We start from the raw sequence: 17861 nt of genomic DNA, 5'->3' as shown, positions 1-17861 counted from the left end.
TAAAAATTGCTTAGTGTTATTTGGGTTCATATGTGTTAAAATTGATTGTGACTTGAAACAGAGAAAATAAATATCTCATGGGCCTAATATGTGATGGTAATAAGATTCTGTGAAATGAAAGTAGTCTACTGCATTTGGGATCAGCCAGAGGATGGAGCTCTTGAGTCATCGTTTGAGTTGTGTCTCCCAGCCCAAAGGATTTTAATCATGGCATGGCTTGCTCTTCAGAAGTAGTGCTACACAAAACATGATTGTAGGCTATTATGTAACCTATACAATCCATGACTGTATAGCATAATGTCAAAATGTTTGTCATGTGTTTTGTTAATGTCAAGACACTAGTCACTGTCTGAACTTTAGTTATTTGGTCTGTTGTTATGTGGAAGTATTCATTTCAGTCATTTATTTTCCTTTCCGGGCTCCTTTGCTGAACACAAAAATCCATTCATTGCCAGTGGACAGGAAAGGAAGATTAGGTCCGAGTGGTCTGGTATGTACATTAACCCTTTCCTTTACATGGGTTTAAGATCTACTATGGCTGATTGGTGTACTGCCAGTTTTAAAGCACACCATTGCTATACCACTGTAGCATGTTAATGGTGTAATTTCATGATCAGGGAAATGTATGACCGTTGTCCCTGAATGTTTGCTTAGATGTTTATCACCATCTGTTATGAACTGTTTTCTTCTCATCTAGAAATGAAAAAGTAACAGACTTAAATAGTAATAGCTCAAGTCTACAGTAAATACCTTTTGCAGCTTTCAAAAGATTTTTTATAAGAAATGCTGACAAAATACTAGCAACAACATGAGAGCATCTTGCATCTTAAAGTGAAATCGGAAGCCAAGCTCTGTATGTCATTGCCATCTGTGGTTAGTATTTTAATGGCCCGTCTATTTCTGAAGAGAGGTTTTGCAGTTAATTGCAATCACTTATGAGCTCTTCCTCACAAATGCTGCCCATAGTGTTAAAATCATACTTGACTGTAGTACTGGCCTGGATGCATCAGTTTTATGACGTCCATAGATGGATCCCATTCCCAACACATCGTTTTGGTGAGATCATGACCGTGTAACTCATGAGAAATGAATACAACGTGAACTTTGTACAACATTGTAAGTTCTGACTACATGCGGTTCAAAATTGAAAATTAGGTTGGACACAGTATGGTTGCATCTCAGAGTATCTGGGATGTGCTGCTGTGCATCATGCAAGTTGTGTGAAAGAAGTTGAAGTGGCAAGTTAACTATATAATAAAATATAAACAGTGAGCCAGAAAAGGAAATGAGCACAATTCATCTGGTGTGTGGCTGTGGAGGTTACAGCCCTTTTAATTGGTGTGGCAAAATACTTCCCTTTAACAATAGCCCTGCTTTTAACATTGAGGATGAATACACATCTGTAATGGTTTAATTTTATTTAATTTATCAATGTCTCCCTAATCCTAAATATACTTCATGCTAATAAATGTCCTTCAAATTAATATCCCAGTTGAAATCTGATTAAAACATAAAATGGAGTTATTTGAAGTCTGGTCATCCCATGAAATGGAAATTTTTAAACCTAATTATGAATGGATTTGCATGCATTTGTGGCACCAGAAGAAGGCAGTTCACACGAGTGTATTAATTAAATCTTCTTATGTAGTTTTTTTTTTGGTTAGTCTGTCACTTTAAGGGTGGTTACTGTACTCAAAAGTACCCCTACCTTACTGATGGTTCACACGCCCACAGCCCCCCTACAGTGACAAAAAAGTTCACAAAAAGTAATATTGCTTTGCCTCTCTGAAATCCCTACTTGAGCTTCCTTGCCTTTAACTAACAGTGACTTCCTTTTTTACCGGTCATCAAAATTCTTTAATGTTTGGATCACATTTTAATAATACGCCTGCAGCTTTGAGCTGTTACATATTTAGATTCGATCATATAATTCCCCTCAGATATGACTTAGCCATTGCTTAGGGGCACAAACTACTCATTCCAGTCTTAAACACATCTATTTTGGGCAATCCATAGGGACGCTACATTCCAGGTTAATTTGCTTTTGTTGGAACAGCTGGTGGCTTGTACAGAAGAGCAGTCTATTAGAGGAAACAAATTATTTGTTAGGGAACAGATATTTGCTGCAACGTTAATCAAGAAACCAGAGATCACCTCTGTGGACTTTTGAGTCTTTTGTGCAGAGGCTAAAACAGTCAAACAAAGTCTGGAACAGTTACCTCTTCCCTGCACTTGTTAGACGTGTTATTAATGTGATGGAAATTATCATTCATTTATGAACTACAACTAAGGGAGTGAGAAATCACCTCCTCTAGTTGTGATGTTTAATTGTTTAATTGTTGAGGTGTTAATGAACAGGGAACATTTACATACATTTCAACTTCAATTTCAACTCTCACAATTTTAGGCTGCTTAAACTATTTCAACCAGGATATACACTATTTATAAACTTTGCATATTTCACATACATTTTGAAGTGCCACAGAAAAAAAAATGTGGTAATCCAACTGGAACTCTCCCATCGGCATGAATCACCAGGACTGAAAGAGCTCCAAGCGCACAATGGATGGCCTCCCTCATGGGCCACTAATGGATGGATACCTGCTACCCCAGCAGCTGAATGAATGAGCCCATTTGCTGGAGCGCTGTGGGCCTGCCGACCGCAGATTACAGTGCTCTCTCCTCCACCAGCAGCTAAATCAGAGGGGGGGGGGGGGGGGGGTCAGAGGGGTGGTGGTGGTGGCAGTGCAGTGATGGCGTCAGTTTATGCAGCGGCAGACAAACACAAACAATTACCATGAGGGTATAGAGGATGGGGGTGGGGATGTCTCATAACTTTGGCAAAACTTTGGAGTCAGACTTTTAACAATGTGAAATAGGCCGAAGGTGTCTTGGTGTAAGTCCCAAATGATTAGTGAGCCTCCATTCTTTATCATATCATTCTTTTAGTGTAGGTTCACTGAAAATCAATTGAATTTAAGTTCGGTTTAATGAAAAACAATTTAATAATATGGTGAGTGGATTGGCAATTCCTTCTTTTAAGCACTTCATGACAAGGAAGAACACCGCTGTACTATTCATAGAGAGGAATAGATCATATCTATCCATCCACAAGGGACATCTATGTACACCAACCTTCAAACAGCTGTAAACCAGGGTGCCCCCCCTCTGTAAACATTCATACTCTGTGTGACTCCTGGAAAGGGATAGGGGGTAGGGGGTGAAGCATGCATTTGAATATTCATTTCTGAGCAAGGCTGTGCATTTGCCAGGCTGTAACAGGCTGTGCTCAAGTGGGCCTCCACACTGTGAAGCAGTGCTAAATCACCCAAATGCTTTGCGCTGGTGTGTGCAGGCTTCCCTGTAATTACAAACGTGTCGCCGGCATTAATGTGGAATTACAAAACCATGCATGTCCAAAAGTAATCAAGAGTTTGTTGGGGCTTATACCTCTCTGAATGAGCATTAAGGGGGGATTTGTTGTAAGGGGGGGCATGGTCCATGTGGATTGAGCAACGATAACCTAGGCAGACCTCGCCGAATTTCATCAGGCTGCTTGATTTCAAGGAAACAAATATTGTTTCTGTTACACAATCTTTGTCAAGGGGAGAAGAGCGGGCCATCGCCATCATTTGCCCTCTTTTGTGTTTACCAATCAGCACATTGTCTGATGTGCTGCAACTGACTTAAACTTCCATTAAAACACAACCCTATCATCAGTCCATCTTGGAGAGAGAGAGAGAGAGAGAGAGGACAAAGAAAGCGAGGGTGCCTTTGGCTCATTCCGAGTGTGTTTACTCATAAGGACAACTTTGCTATCACAAGGAGCAGCTGCTCACTTCTGCCTTTATGTGCCTGACAATGAGATTTTGTGAGCTGAATGGAGACTGTGTTATTGAAAGCAGTTAACCTTCAAGGCTTCTGCAGCCTGGCTGTGACATGGGGGGTGGTTGGCAGAGAAGCAAGGGCTAATACCAAAGCTGGACCTGCCACTCAGTGGGCAGCAATGAGATCATCCGCCACCTAAGGAAATATAGAAAGACTGACGCATTAAAACTGACCATCCCACTGTGAAGATGAGTGATGCATTTGTGGTAATTGGAATGTGATGTAAAATGATGGTGGTGTCATGGAGCACATGATTGGTTGTATTATTCTCTACTATTTGCTCTTGTTTGTTTCCTTGTTTTTCTTTTGTCTTTTTTTGCATTTCAGTTCTCGGTCTGACTAAATCCTCAACAGCTGCAGCAAGCGATTTCATGAACTGTATTATGTTCCCAGTCACAGACTGGCGCACATTCTCCCTGTGATTACCCAAAACAAGGCAGTCATCTATGATGAGGCTGTTATCTTACATTCTGTGCTGTACATAGGTCTGTATAATATATATGGCCTTTACCTTAAGTTACAGGGTTCCTATAATTCATGCTAATGCTGGAGCATTATAGAAATACACTGCAAATTATGTCAAATTAATGTAATTATGGCAATACTAATGTAATTGTTACGTTTACATGATGTCATCAATCTTACATATAACCATTTGTGTAACGGAGGGGAACTGAGCTAGCATGCTAGTTGCCTGTGTAAATCCTCACACCACTAACCTTAAGAATGCTTCTAACCACTCTGAGTTGGAAGCCTGGGCTTTTAGCTCAGTGGTTAGAGTGTTCGATTCCCATGCTGGTGTGTCGAGATGGCGTGTTCGAGGGCCGTGAGCGGCGGACGAATTACGACCTCTGTTTTTTGTAGTTTTAAAATGGATTATACAACAATTGGGTTCTATGGAACTATTTATTTGTTTGATTGGCCGAGAGACGTTCCATGAGTTGGAATATCCCTGGACATTTCAACTCAGACTCAGCACAGCTAATAATAAATCACTCCGCTATACAATGCGAAGATTTGACACCCAGCTCTCCACTATTTCAAGCAATGGGTTACTCCTTAGCAAACCATAACGAAACAGTGTTTGGTCCGTGTAACGCTTTGCAGTGCTTTGTTCTATTTGCTCCATCCATCTGATCCAAATAAAAATGTGTTCAATAATCCAATTTTCAATTTTTTTAACTGGTCAGCAAATATATAATTGCTGCTATTGTCTAAATGTGTCATTAGTCACGCAAGATAAAGAAAAAAACAGAAACTGGATTGGAAACAAAAGTAAAATTCAGTTAATATCGGATTTTTGCCTTTTTTACCATTTTTGTTGGGGTGAACCACAAGCGTAGGGGGGTGACCTGATACATATTGGCGCGCGGTGTTGGTGATCACAATTTATCAGCGTATGTAGAGATAGAGGGCTATCAAACACAGTTCAGCTTGCATCAAGGTGCCAAGCGATTGATAATGTCAGCTCGAGATAACTTCAGATGCAGAGGGAGACATTGCTGCATCCTGATATACGTGTGTAGAATGTTCATGTTCTGGGAGGCTTTGGAGACCTACATCAGAGAGGGTTCAAGCGGAGTAGCCTAATCAAGGATCTTTGCCTACATGATCCAATGGACTTGAGCCGTAGTAGCCTATAGCAATGTAGGCTATTTGCTGTTGCAATGAATAAATGGATAAACTGATAAATTAGGCATACTCACGGTTGTTTCTTCGTTTAGCCTAATGAGACCTGGTCTAGCGTAAAGTGTTAAATAAGCAAAAATGTCCCACGTCAAACAGTGCTTGGGGTAGCCTGTAGACTGACGTCTTCTGCTTTGGGGAATTATTTGCTATGGTATGGCATGGCCATGGTATTCAAATATACTGTAGATATGTTCAACATAGGCTGAAAGTTATGTTTAACGTGCCATCTCCCAAAATCGGCGAAGTTTTAGTTATTAATCTCTAAAGTAATGAGTCAAAATCACGCACAACTTCAGGCGGCGCTCTCTTCCACCATCTAGCCTGGCCCAGCTAGATGCTGTTCTCCCCCGGTGCTCGTGGTTCAGTCCAACCAAAAGCTCAAAAAAGGAAAATTAAAAAATTGACGCATCATTTCAATGTTTAACTTCTCAACAGAAAACCGTAACTGTGCTCAAATGAAAATCAAAATATGCAACAATCCCATTTACTGTGCCGTCCTAAAGAATGGATAACTGATTTTTAAGCCTATTTTTATATTTTCTCATGTGAATTCTGCAAATAGAACATAGCCCTGCAAAGCGTTACACGGACCGGGTCGGGTCTCACCACATCTGTGGATTAAGCCACACAGTCAACTCAATGTAAGTAAGATAAACGAGGATGCTAATTGTTCTCAGCATTGCCAGCATTGTGTATAATATGATTGTCACTTGGAGGAGACTTGTAGATAACTAACGTTAGCATAATTAGCTAACCGCTGCTAACGTGCTAGCATCGTCACGTCAGGCTGTGCACAGTAGTGTAAAATTTATTCACTATACATTAATAAAGTTGAGTGGTTCTGCAATGTAGACTATGTTTCCGTTTTTTTGCAGTACCATGTCCCTTACATGACATGGCCCAGTGTCCTTGTAACATGCATGCAGCAAACCTAGATATGAATGTGATTTCAACATTTCTTTCAAGAAGACACGTAACCCACAAAGACCCGTAACGAGGGGTCTGGAATGTTGGTTACCTAGCAACCAAGACGCTGTCTATTAAAAAGGGAACTATTTTTTGATGTGTAAGAACGATGTCGAAATTAACATTTTTAAACAATAATGGGGTGTTTTCAGATTATTTAGTTTGTGGTAGAATTGTTGTATAAAAGCAATATAGCACTCGTGATTGTGGGATTGGTCATGGATATTCCCATGGCTGTTGTTGCCTTGCTACGGCCGAACAACACCCGTGGGAATATCCATGACCAACCCCACTCTCACTCGTGCTATATTGCTTAATTATCCCAATACTGATATTTAAAAAGCACTGGGACTCTCCAGGGAGGCACTATAGGACATTTTATATTCAAGGCAACATCCCCTTGCAATGTTTGCCATATATAAAAAAAGTTTTCTGTTTGAGAGAGAGAGAGACTTTGGACAGCTTGAGAGTGCAGAGTTCCCAGGCCTCGCTGCTGCGGACCAATTACTCCCCTCATTTAATTAACCTGTCAAGGGACAGGTGTGGACCTAGGGCATGGGGTTCCTGAGCCTCATGCCCTACCCCTGGTGGACAGATAAATGAGAAGTTACAGCAGGGATTGAATAAAGGGATGAAAGACAGCTGGCCCTGGAGCTAATTCTGGTATATCTCTTTTCATTTAGCCACATTACCTGTGGGCAATAGGCAAACAGTTTGGTACATGTGTAAGTGTTGAAGATATTTGTTTGTTTTCAGAGGTACCGTATGGTAGTTAAAGATGTTTGTTTGTTTTTTTTCAGAGGTACGGTAAATAAAGATATATGTTTGTTTTTAGAGGTACTGTATGGTAGTTAAAGATATAAGTTTGTTTTTAGAGGTACATAATGGTAATTAAAGATATTTGTTTGTTTTTAGAGGTACAGTATGGTAGTTAAAGATATTTGTTTGCTTGTAGAGGTACAGTATGGTAATTAAAGATATTTGTTTGTTTTTTAGAGGTACAGTATGGTAGATAGAGATGTAGAGGACAGGTGGCGTAAACAGTGACGAGCAGGAAGCGAGTACTGACGTTGCTGATGACGCAGTGCTAGGGCACACTGTAGATATATATAGGGGGCACACTGTCCTCTTATTCTCTTCATTTTGGATTCAATAGATGCAAATGGGGACATTTTTTCGGGAAAAACTATTCTGGGCAGTCAGGTAGTAATCCCTCGCTGGGCGTCTGTGACGCGTTTTTGTCATAGCCCATCACTGTTTTGCATTCTGTGCCCTCAGACACGGCAGGTCAAAGAAATGTTGCTGTTCTTGCTCCCTGCCAAGTCGCTGAGGATCCCGGAGAGTTGAGGGATTTATATTCTGGGGGCGTTATTGACATCTCACTGAAGCATGCGCAAGTTCATCACTTTCACGCTCGCTCTTAATTTCACTAAATGATCCTTGCATATCAAATCCGACCCCATCGAGTCAGAGACATCCACTTAGCATTTCCCAGCTATGGCTGGCTGCCCCACTGGCTTACTTAAGCAGGCCAGATGGAAGCCAGAGAGTCTTTTTGGGATCTCAGGGTCATTAATCTTCCTAAAGATGCTGAAGGCAGAATTTGACACATCACTGCAGTCAGGTCTGTGGGGGTTCTGCCTTGGTGGAGGGAGAGAGGTAGTTGTCACGCGGCGAGGGCCGAGCGCTCCTTCAAGAGTGTTGTTAGCAAATGTCTATCGGGTTTTCCCTGAAAGAGCCCTGAGGGGTCTCCGTGGAGATCTGACGGTGTCCGGGGGGGCCTCAGACTGCTGTGGTTTCTGAGGAGATGCAGAGAGAGAGAGAGAGAAAGAGCAACACCTCCAGCATGAGTTCACATGTCACCGCCAGATGAACAGAGGCGAGGACTTTCTGGCAAGGTATCTGACGCTTGCTTCAAGACTGAGAACAGCGGGCGACAGAAAATGGAATATGACTGCTTGCACTATTACACAAGCTTTCTGAATTAAACATGCGGCACATTTTTTAGAGAAGCACTCACCAAGTATTTGCTTTTGACAGTGTGGTTTTTTACTATTTTTTTTTTTCCTTTTTGCTTTGGCACTTCTTTTTGATCAATGCAAATTCTCAAAGATGATTTTCACATTGAAGAAGATACCAAACGAAACCCCACTGAGTAATCTTGTCAAGAACATAAACATTAATTTCATTCCCAGTGGAGCCAGGTCAGTGACCTGGGGCATATGGAAAATTCTATTTTTAACGATGTGGTTGTATTGTCTATGAGTTGCACAACTGCTATTCTGATTTCAACACATTTAACACAGCTAACATTGTTTCAATGTGACCAAAGCATCAAACTCACCCATGCACTGAAATAACTTTTCAGACATAACATTTTAAGAGGCGTGCAGCTTCGTAATGGTCCCGACATCACACTGAGACCTGCAAAATGAATATGCTTCAAACCCACTCTGCAAGATGTGCGGAAAATTATTTGATTTTATGTCCCCTATTCCATGCAATAATAACTCACTGACACACACACAAAATAATTAGTCTGGAACGTACCTCTGTGGCAATTTAGGATGATTTGTATAGTGTACCTTGGTGTGGAGGAGAGAGAGAGACAGGCGAGAGAGGGGTAATGGCTTTGGATGAACTTTCTCTAAAATGGCCTGATTTCCTCCCATGGAGTAGAGTGAGTTTTGGGAGGATTCCTTTTCAAATCTGACCAGTTGGAATTATTTTTTAGCTGTTTCCACTCTCATGCACTGATGGGAATCAAGTTTCCTATTGACTCCTTCTACCCCTGAGAATGTTTGTGCTTTGCGACAGTTTGTACATAATTACACATATTTTATTTACATAGCTACATGTATATTGTTCAACATGAATCAGGTATAATGTGGGTAAAAATGTTTCCTCAAAAGACAGTAAAAGGATCAAAAGGTGGTCTATGATACCCAAGCCTAGCTACATGGGATACAAGGAAGTTTATTGTCACATGCATATAGTTACTGGATGTAAGAAATGCAGTGGGGGGGGGGGGGGGATTAAGTGGCAAGGGCTGCATAAGAAAGGTGGGGGAGGATTGGGATTGGGGGGGGGGGGGGGGCACCAACAAGGAGCACCCAAGAGCAACAGGGGCAAGGAAAAACTCCCTTACCAAGGAAGAAACCTTGGGCAGATCCACGGCTCAAGGGGCTAACCCAACTGCCAGGGGTCTTGGTGTGTGTGTTGGGGGGATGACAAGGGAGATGGGATAGTGTGCTGTGTATGTGGGGAGAGGGCAGTGTGCAATATGTGTGTTGGAGAAGCTTCCTCATGAGACAATGTGCTGTGTATTGGGGGGGGGGGGGCAGTGTGATGTAAGTATGCTGGGGATGTGTGTTGGAGAAGCTTCCTGATTTCCTGATGAAATAATGTGCTGTGTATGTACCCTTCAACGGAGATACGCAGGTGGAAACTGCCCAAACATCAAAGTGCAGATTCCACCTAATTAACACATTACTGGATAATAAATCAAAAATGCATATGAATATCAAAAAAGTGTGGTCCCTGGAGAAGCCAATCAAGTGGTCATGCTCTGATGTGCGTGTATGTATCCACAGTGGCATCAACTGCATTTGCACAAGGATTTTCTGTTCTGTTTTGCTTGAGTGCCAAAGGAAGTGACATAATGAGCAAAAGATTTACCTTTGAAGTTAATTTGTAGGCAACAGAATCTTAAATCTTCCTAATTATGCCTATCACATCTGAAAAAGTATGTCACCCTGTGTTCAGCTGTAGAGTTGAAGTACATTTACATGACGGAAAGCACATTTAGAATGAAAAAAAAAATGAAATGAAATGCATGCACTTTGCTTGATTTAGATGAACCATATAGATTTTGTTGATCAGGTTTTTTTTTACTGCTGACGACTTTGAGGCTTCTGAACATTCCAATTGGTAGTATGGTGGTTTTCAGTTTGATGTCAAAGGAAGTCAAGTCCGACTATGACAGGTGAAAATGCTATGGTCTTCCATAAGCTGCTGTCTGCATGACTGCCCACCGCTCCCCCAACAACAATGAACTATGTTTGACAAGTGAGAAATTGACTGGAGTTTTGGACATTATCTCTGAGAAGAGCAAATTACTTATTGCTTTTTAACCTCCGTTCATTTGTATGAGATACATTTATGAGTCCGCGCCGGTGTGCATCTCTAAAAGGTGGTTCATTTTCTATTAGGATTAAGATGAATCGTTAACGTTTCCTTCAATCAAGAACCATCCTGTTCAGAGGCTGTGGGCAGATAATGATGAGATCAGAGTAAAGAACATAATCACACCATCAAAGGTTGGTGGCAATGACACAATGGTGTATTCAAGCAGTGATGCTCCGGTGTCTTCATAGTTAATGCTGGTGGAATGAGAATGCCGTCATTCAGCTGCCTGCATGGCACAGCTTCTTATAACATACAGAACTATAACTTGGCTGAGGATTTGGGAAAGAATTACAAGAGGGAGAAAAGAAAATCGGTAAACTAAACTCGCAGCTTCACCCTAATCTAGTTTTTGGACAGATTTCAACACTTTTTAATTGTCTGTCTTATCCTGGCAATTCACTTCCCACTGAAGTTATAGTTTGTGACTTTGAGCAGGCGCCTTTGATGGCATTATATAATGAATGGAGACATGAGTGACTGACAGCGCCTAGACTTGAGAATATGACACATTCATCCCCAGACATTACCCTCAAGCAGTTGTTAACAGTAGTATTGAAAACCTGTCACTCAATTCTCGACAATGGGAACACCCGAGGGAAGTGGACTTCAGAGCTCAGTGTACCTAAGCCACAGATGTTGCCACTGAGTTCTAAGGTTTGACACAGAAAATAGAAAACACAACAAAATGAATAAACAGAGACAAAATATGATCAGTTTCATGATTACTCATGAACTCTCATATCTATCCTGCCTAAATACTATATCCATGCTATGGGGAGATGATAAAGTCTTTCAGTCAGTGTCTGTCTGACCTCCTTAATGAGTATTCTATAATGATGAGGCAGGAAGCTTTTCTCTCTTGCTTTTCTCAAATCATTCTTTATATATCTCTGTGAAAGCTTGTTGGTCATATACTTTCAGGCATGTCATTTTTTGAAGGCATAAATCCAGAGCGATTATCCCGAAGGAGCACTTACACTCTCACATGAAACTTCATTAATTACTGTGTGTCAATGACAATAAGAGCAATAGCTAGATTTTTATAGCATCTATAAGATGTGAACCCTGGAGGCATAATTATGGTCTGTGTTCTCAGCTGCTTGACAGTCAGCCCTAGCTTTTGTTTTCCTCATCGGAAAAAGCCATCATTTGGTGGTGGAGACTCTCTGATTAAGGGATGGCTTCATCCTCGGTGAGCGAGTATTGGGGGTGCCTTACACGAGACGCCCGGTGCTGTATTTCACACTCACCGGATGCACGATCAAAGCCCTGGTCTGTACTTTTGGACACCAATTAGACCTTGGAAGCCACAGACATGTGCATAGCACATCAATAAACAACCCCACAGTGCCTTCACCCCCCCTAGATAACAAGTCTGTGTCAACAGCACACACCGAGTGGATCAAGGCTGGAATCAACTAGAAGGGCTCAGACTTTTGGGGTGCTCATCTCTGCCTCCCTGGCTGATTATCCTTGTCAGGGTTTGAAAAATTCTTCCTCCAAAATATCACCACTGTTACTGATGCATTCACGTGTCATAGCAAACTGACGTTTATGTTTTGTCTTGTTACTTGCTAGATCTGTCTAGTACCACTTTTAAATTGCAACATTTCTCTCTTCTTGGTAGCAATATTTTAAAGGCGGTACTGACAATGGCATTGCTTTCGTAATAGATCTCAAGTAGAATGCATTTCCTCAGCAACAATAAGGTTCAAATACTCTCAAATGGACTAAAATGTTGCCTTGATCGTAATAGTATCTAGACAGAATGTCCCTAAGGACCTTGAGAAGGAAACTATTTTAGACTTCTGGATAAAATGAATTTGAACTGTGTGGCTACCATATTAATGAGTTCTGCCCTATCTCAAAGACAAAAAGAGATACATCTCACAAACACCAGAATACTACATTTTAAATCTTATTATGAAATGTGAAGATTAGCCTACAGCCTCAGATATGTTGATAAACTACTCTCCTTCCTCTCCAAATTCTGCAGCAGTTTAAAGTTCTTTTGCTTGCAGACCAGGGTGCCATGGCAACAACAGTTAACCCTCAGCAAGTAGAGATGGGATTTGCAGCTATGGAGGGATCAGTGGGGAAAAACGAATGGCTTGGAAGTCAGACTTAATAAACCCTTAGGTCTATGCACAGAAAACTACGTTTTCACAAAGACAACTAGGCATTTACTGGAAGACATAACAGCCCAGCGAAGATGGAGCAAGCAACACACTTCGGGATTTCAAAGCCCAAGATGACCCTGAGGCATATAACTTAGAGGAAGCAACTTTTTTGGCAAACACGAGAGCATACAGTACAAGTCAAAAGCTTGGTGCTACTTAAAACTTTGTAAAGAAAACACAGTTATTTTCCACTCACAGTCTGCTATGTTAAAACCACAATGTCCAAGTCCTTGAGCTTAAGCTTTTGCAAAGCGTCTCTCTGAATAACACCTACACTCTCTGGGAATGAGTCTGTGACTCAGGGTCTTGCTGCGTCAGAGAGTAGCCTACAGCTGAATGCCAGCTCTATGTGTCTGTGTTTTGGTTGTGTCTAAGGCAGGGAGATATAGGGCTACATTACATTTACATTTATTATTTAGCAGACACTTTTATCTAGCCTGGGATTACCCATACCAACCTTTGGCACATTTGGGATTTGCTCTGCAGGTGTGTCTGGCCAAGAGGCCATTGAAGCCCATTTCCAATGTCCCTAAAACACCGGCACGCAAATACAATCGCTAATCCGCCATGGATGTGTATTTCTTTGGAATTGAGTAAACAACTGCATTTAAAAGAGTATAATGCACCAATTTAAGTATAATTTCACTGCTAGGCTATGTCCTTGCTGGAAGTCGTAAGTCAATTAACCTTTTCCAGACCCACTCTGAATTGAGAAGGGTACGGTCTGGTGTCAACAAGGCTAGCTTTTATCTAAAGCAACTTACAAAAATGAAGAATAGCATTGTAGCCTTAAATGTTATTTACCATTTTTGTAAGTAAGACACACCCACACAAGCACATCTCACACTGTAGGCAAGTATCTAAAATTAAAGTAGTGTGTCCAAATAAAATGGATTATAAGGCTGTATTTCATCATACTGTATGTGACGTAAAATGGATTTTACACATATAGTGAAGATCCAGAGGAATAGAAATAATCTACACCTCTTCATATCCTGGTCATCCCCTCTGATCTTGATCAATAGATAGAAGGGGCACAGTGGAGCAGTGATTAGCGTTGCCACCTGATAATGGTAGGGTTACTCCACTGCTGCGAGTCCTTGTCACTTTAGATGACTGCATCTGCTGAATCCCAATCCTACTGTATTCAGGACAAGGAACAAGACAAGACATGTGTACTGTATACTGACTGGGATAGAGCCTTGGGGTTTGAAGTAAATTAAGATACAGACATTTGCCATGAGCTCAAACAACTCACTGATTTTTCCACCCTGTGGTTCATGCTGTCTCTGACAGTCACAGCTTTCAGTTATGTTTATTTGTAATCAAAATGATTCAAACCCTTTGATCCTCAATCTGAGTCTAATGTTGTTGATATTTTGAGCTCATGAAAAGGTTGTTGATATTTGAACCAAAAGATGCCCTTTCCCTCCATTCAGCTAAAGCGATGTGTGACTTGGTTGTACGGCTCAGTCCAAGCCGCTGTGGTATTTTCCCGTCAGCAGTCCAATGTACAGTGTGAGCACAGCTGTTGCATCTGATGGGAAATACTGCGAGTTGCCATATTGTATGCGACTGAAAAAAAAATTGCAGTGTCTGCCCAACATAAAACACACAGTGATTTGGAGATCTTAAAGTTGCAGTCGGCACTGAAGGGTAAGTGATAATTTAAAATTGTTTAATGTGCATTCCAACATGGCGGAGATGTACAACTCATAGAGTATCACAAGGACTTTGGCTGTGACATGCCATTTCTTCAAGTTAGCACCCTGCATACCTAAACTAGTGATTTAATGTGGCTGAGGGAGGAAAAGATTGTGAGAATGACACATGAAACATGGAAATCTGCAGAGATTCACCACAGGTACCTCAGCCAGCAGCACTGCAAGGACAGAGTTTAATCTTCATAGCTTTGATCAACAGATATCAGAAGAGAGAGAGTTTCATACAAATGTCAGGTTCCTGGCAAAGAACATCCATCATGAGAAGCCATGAAATCGGTAATTGGGCCTTAACCTCTAAATTCACAAATGGTGCCTTGAAAAAAGCAACATAGGCTATATGGGCATTGTGGGGCCATTGGCGGAGCGAGGGGGTGGCTTCGGGGGCTCAAGCCCCGAATCTTTTTTCAAAAGCCCCGAATCTTTTTTTGTAGCCTATGTGTTTTCAGTTTCCAACGATTCTAATTTCTAATTTAACTTTCCCTTGGTTTCTCTATAAATGTTACAAAATGTAGGCTACTATTACTGAGATAGCAAATAGGCTATCCCTTATTTTCAAAGCGCAATATTGACAGATCTGATTTCCCACACGATGAGTTTAGGCAATGCCACAGCCGAGATGTAGCGGTTTACGTCATAAACCTGGCAGGAAAGTTTAGAGCGGCACAGTCGTTTAAACTGCAAGCGGTAAGAAAAACTATTGTCAAGACATTAGGCAATTAGGCTACTGTACCCCGGAATACAAAAATAAACTTCAAAAAGACAGAAAGTTTGTTGTACTGTATTCATAAAGTCTCAATGACCGAATCAGTAGATTTACCTGTTGTCAGTTGAGTTCAATTAATTTATTGTAGGCTGGTAGCCTAGGCAAATATGAAACGGAGATGTAACGTGGCTACCAGCGGGATTTTGAATTTGCATGTTTCATGCATTTTAGGGCAAACAATACCATGAGATTGATGTGTTCTTATTTGAGGAACGTAACAGCGCATATAGGCCTAGTAGGCTACACACAGCGCATATAGGCCTAGTAGGCTACTTTCACTTTCTAGGGTGCGCATTAATTACGTAAAAGATGCTTCATAGTACCAAAACAACGATCAAACATTATCAAATGTATCATGACGTGTTGTCACAAAGACTTAGGCCCTACTCCAATTAGAAAATCGAAACCAAAATCATGTAAAGTGTAAGTGTTCTCTCATTGACGCCTGTAAGGCCTAAAAGGAAAATGCGATTTCAGTTTGTAAAATGTATATGTATCCCACCCCTCCCCAACTGAATTAGGGCCAATCTCAATTCTCTGTTTTACCCCTTCCCCTTCCCCTATCCCTTCATCTTACCCCTAGCCCTTGTCCCTCGAAACCGAGTGGCAAGACATAGGGGTGAAGAATAGTCCCCTTGGAAATGAGATACCACTAGCCAACCGGGAGAGCGGAATGATTGAAACATTCGAATTAACGTAATTTACAGAGATCGTACCACACTGAAAGCTAATATTTTGTCTCTAGCAACCTGTCTTCTGTCAAATAGGCTATTATTGCATTTTCAGCTCGGAATAAAACCGTTCAGGAATTATTTCAACAACAGCAGAACGTGCCTGTGTTCGTTCGCAGCCTACCTCCTGGTCCGGGTGAATGAAACAGGGATGGGGGACAAAATAAACCTGCAGTTTGCTATGTAAACATCCCACAACTCCTTCGATATTTTACAATAATATCCAAATGGTTGGACATCAGAAGCAATCGCTACCTGTAATAGCCTATGCGAGGAGTCGGCAGCAGTAGGCCTATGCAGCATTCATATCAGACGAGTGGGAAAAAAGTTCAGCGAATTTAGCTGCTGTTGGACTTTACATTTCTGACATGGTATGCTGCCAATTCGCGGGGTATATCAGACATGGAATATGGAATATCATATGTAAAATGTGAGACATTCGCGCCAGGGGCGGAGCCAGACTTTTGAAACATTGGGGGCTTAGCCCAGTGTCACACACAGGAAGGCTAGGGGGGTCCGGGGGCATGCACCCCCGGCAGAACATTTTGAAAAATAACCCCTTAAATAATAACTTCTAGTGAATTCTGTGTAAACTAATGGACACATTGAGACTTTAAAAATGTGAGACTGAAGGTATATCTGACTGGCACTTTGGGTCTTTCAAAAGGGGTCTATAGGCATAGCCTATCTGATCAGCAGGCACTTAGTTAATTAAGCGTTTTTTATGAGTTATGGTTTGTATATTATAGGCTAGTATACTATGCTGAGATAACCCTGATGGGATGCTACCTTGTCTCAATAAATTTTTACTTTGAACTCTGGCCTTATGGTCAGGTTTAGCACAGCCCCACACATTGTGAACCCACTTGTTGTAATGTTCAATGGAACACATGAAGCTACGTTTAATTCAGGGCTTAAAGCTCATTTTTCAAAATAGGGGGAATTCTCCCCTTCAGTAGACCCCGTTTGAAAGACCCAAAGTGCCAGTCAGATATACCTTCAGTCTCACATTTTTAAAGTCTCAATGTGTCCATTAGTCCTGGCTCTGACCCTGTGAGGGGCAGCCGTGGCCTACTGGTTAGGGCTCTGGGCTTGTAACTGAAGGGTTGCCGGTTCGATCCCCGACCCAGTAGGAAAAATGTGGGCGGGGAAAGTAGTTGAGCACTGCTCTCCCACATCCACGGCTCCCTTGAGCAAGGCACCTAACCACTCACTGCTCCCCGAGCGCCGCTGTAGCAGGCAGCTCACTGCCTCGGGTTAGTGTGTGCTTCACCTCACTGTGTGTTCACTGTGTGCTGTGTATGTTTCACTAATTCAGGGATTCAGGGAAATGCAGAGGCCAAATTTCCTTCACGGGATCAAAAGAGTATATATACTTATACTTACAAATAAGTTGGTCTTACGTCTTTCAATTCATGAAGAGCAAAAAGTTGTGTTTGCCTACAAGTTCAACACTGCTGCTACTTGACAAATACATGTACATGCATAGTGATATCAAATATTGGCAGGCCTCATGTGAATACTGTGTAAAACCTTGGACCCTGTTCAGACTGCAGGCAAAAGTGGCCCAGATCTGTTTTTTGGGGGTCAAGTGACCAGGTCAGACTTCTTCAGAAGTAGTGTGAACACTAAAACCTTGTCCAGATCTGATTTTTTCAAAAAAAAAGTAGATTACACAATTATGCGCCGCGGCAGTTAGCTGATGTCATTGTTATTGTTCTTTTGTGCATGT

General features: G+C 41.5%; 1 long non-coding RNA gene across 1 annotated transcript; it reads right to left on the bottom strand.

Moving 5' to 3' along the window:
• Window positions 1–3877: 3877 nt before the first annotated feature.
• On the bottom strand, window positions 3878–4450 carry LOC121704871. Its single transcript, XR_006030673.1, has 2 exons — window positions 4400–4450; window positions 3878–4023 (listed from the first exon to the last, which is right to left on the bottom strand). It is a non-coding gene; the product is annotated as an uncharacterized LOC121704871 (long non-coding RNA).
• Between the last annotated feature and the right edge of the window lie 13411 nt (window positions 4451–17861).

This window comes from Alosa sapidissima, chromosome 3, assembly GCF_018492685.1.
Source record: "Alosa sapidissima isolate fAloSap1 chromosome 3, fAloSap1.pri, whole genome shotgun sequence".
Lineage (NCBI taxonomy): Eukaryota > Metazoa > Chordata > Actinopteri > Clupeiformes > Clupeidae > Alosa > Alosa sapidissima.
This window is presented reverse-complemented; position numbering and strand designations above follow the sequence as displayed.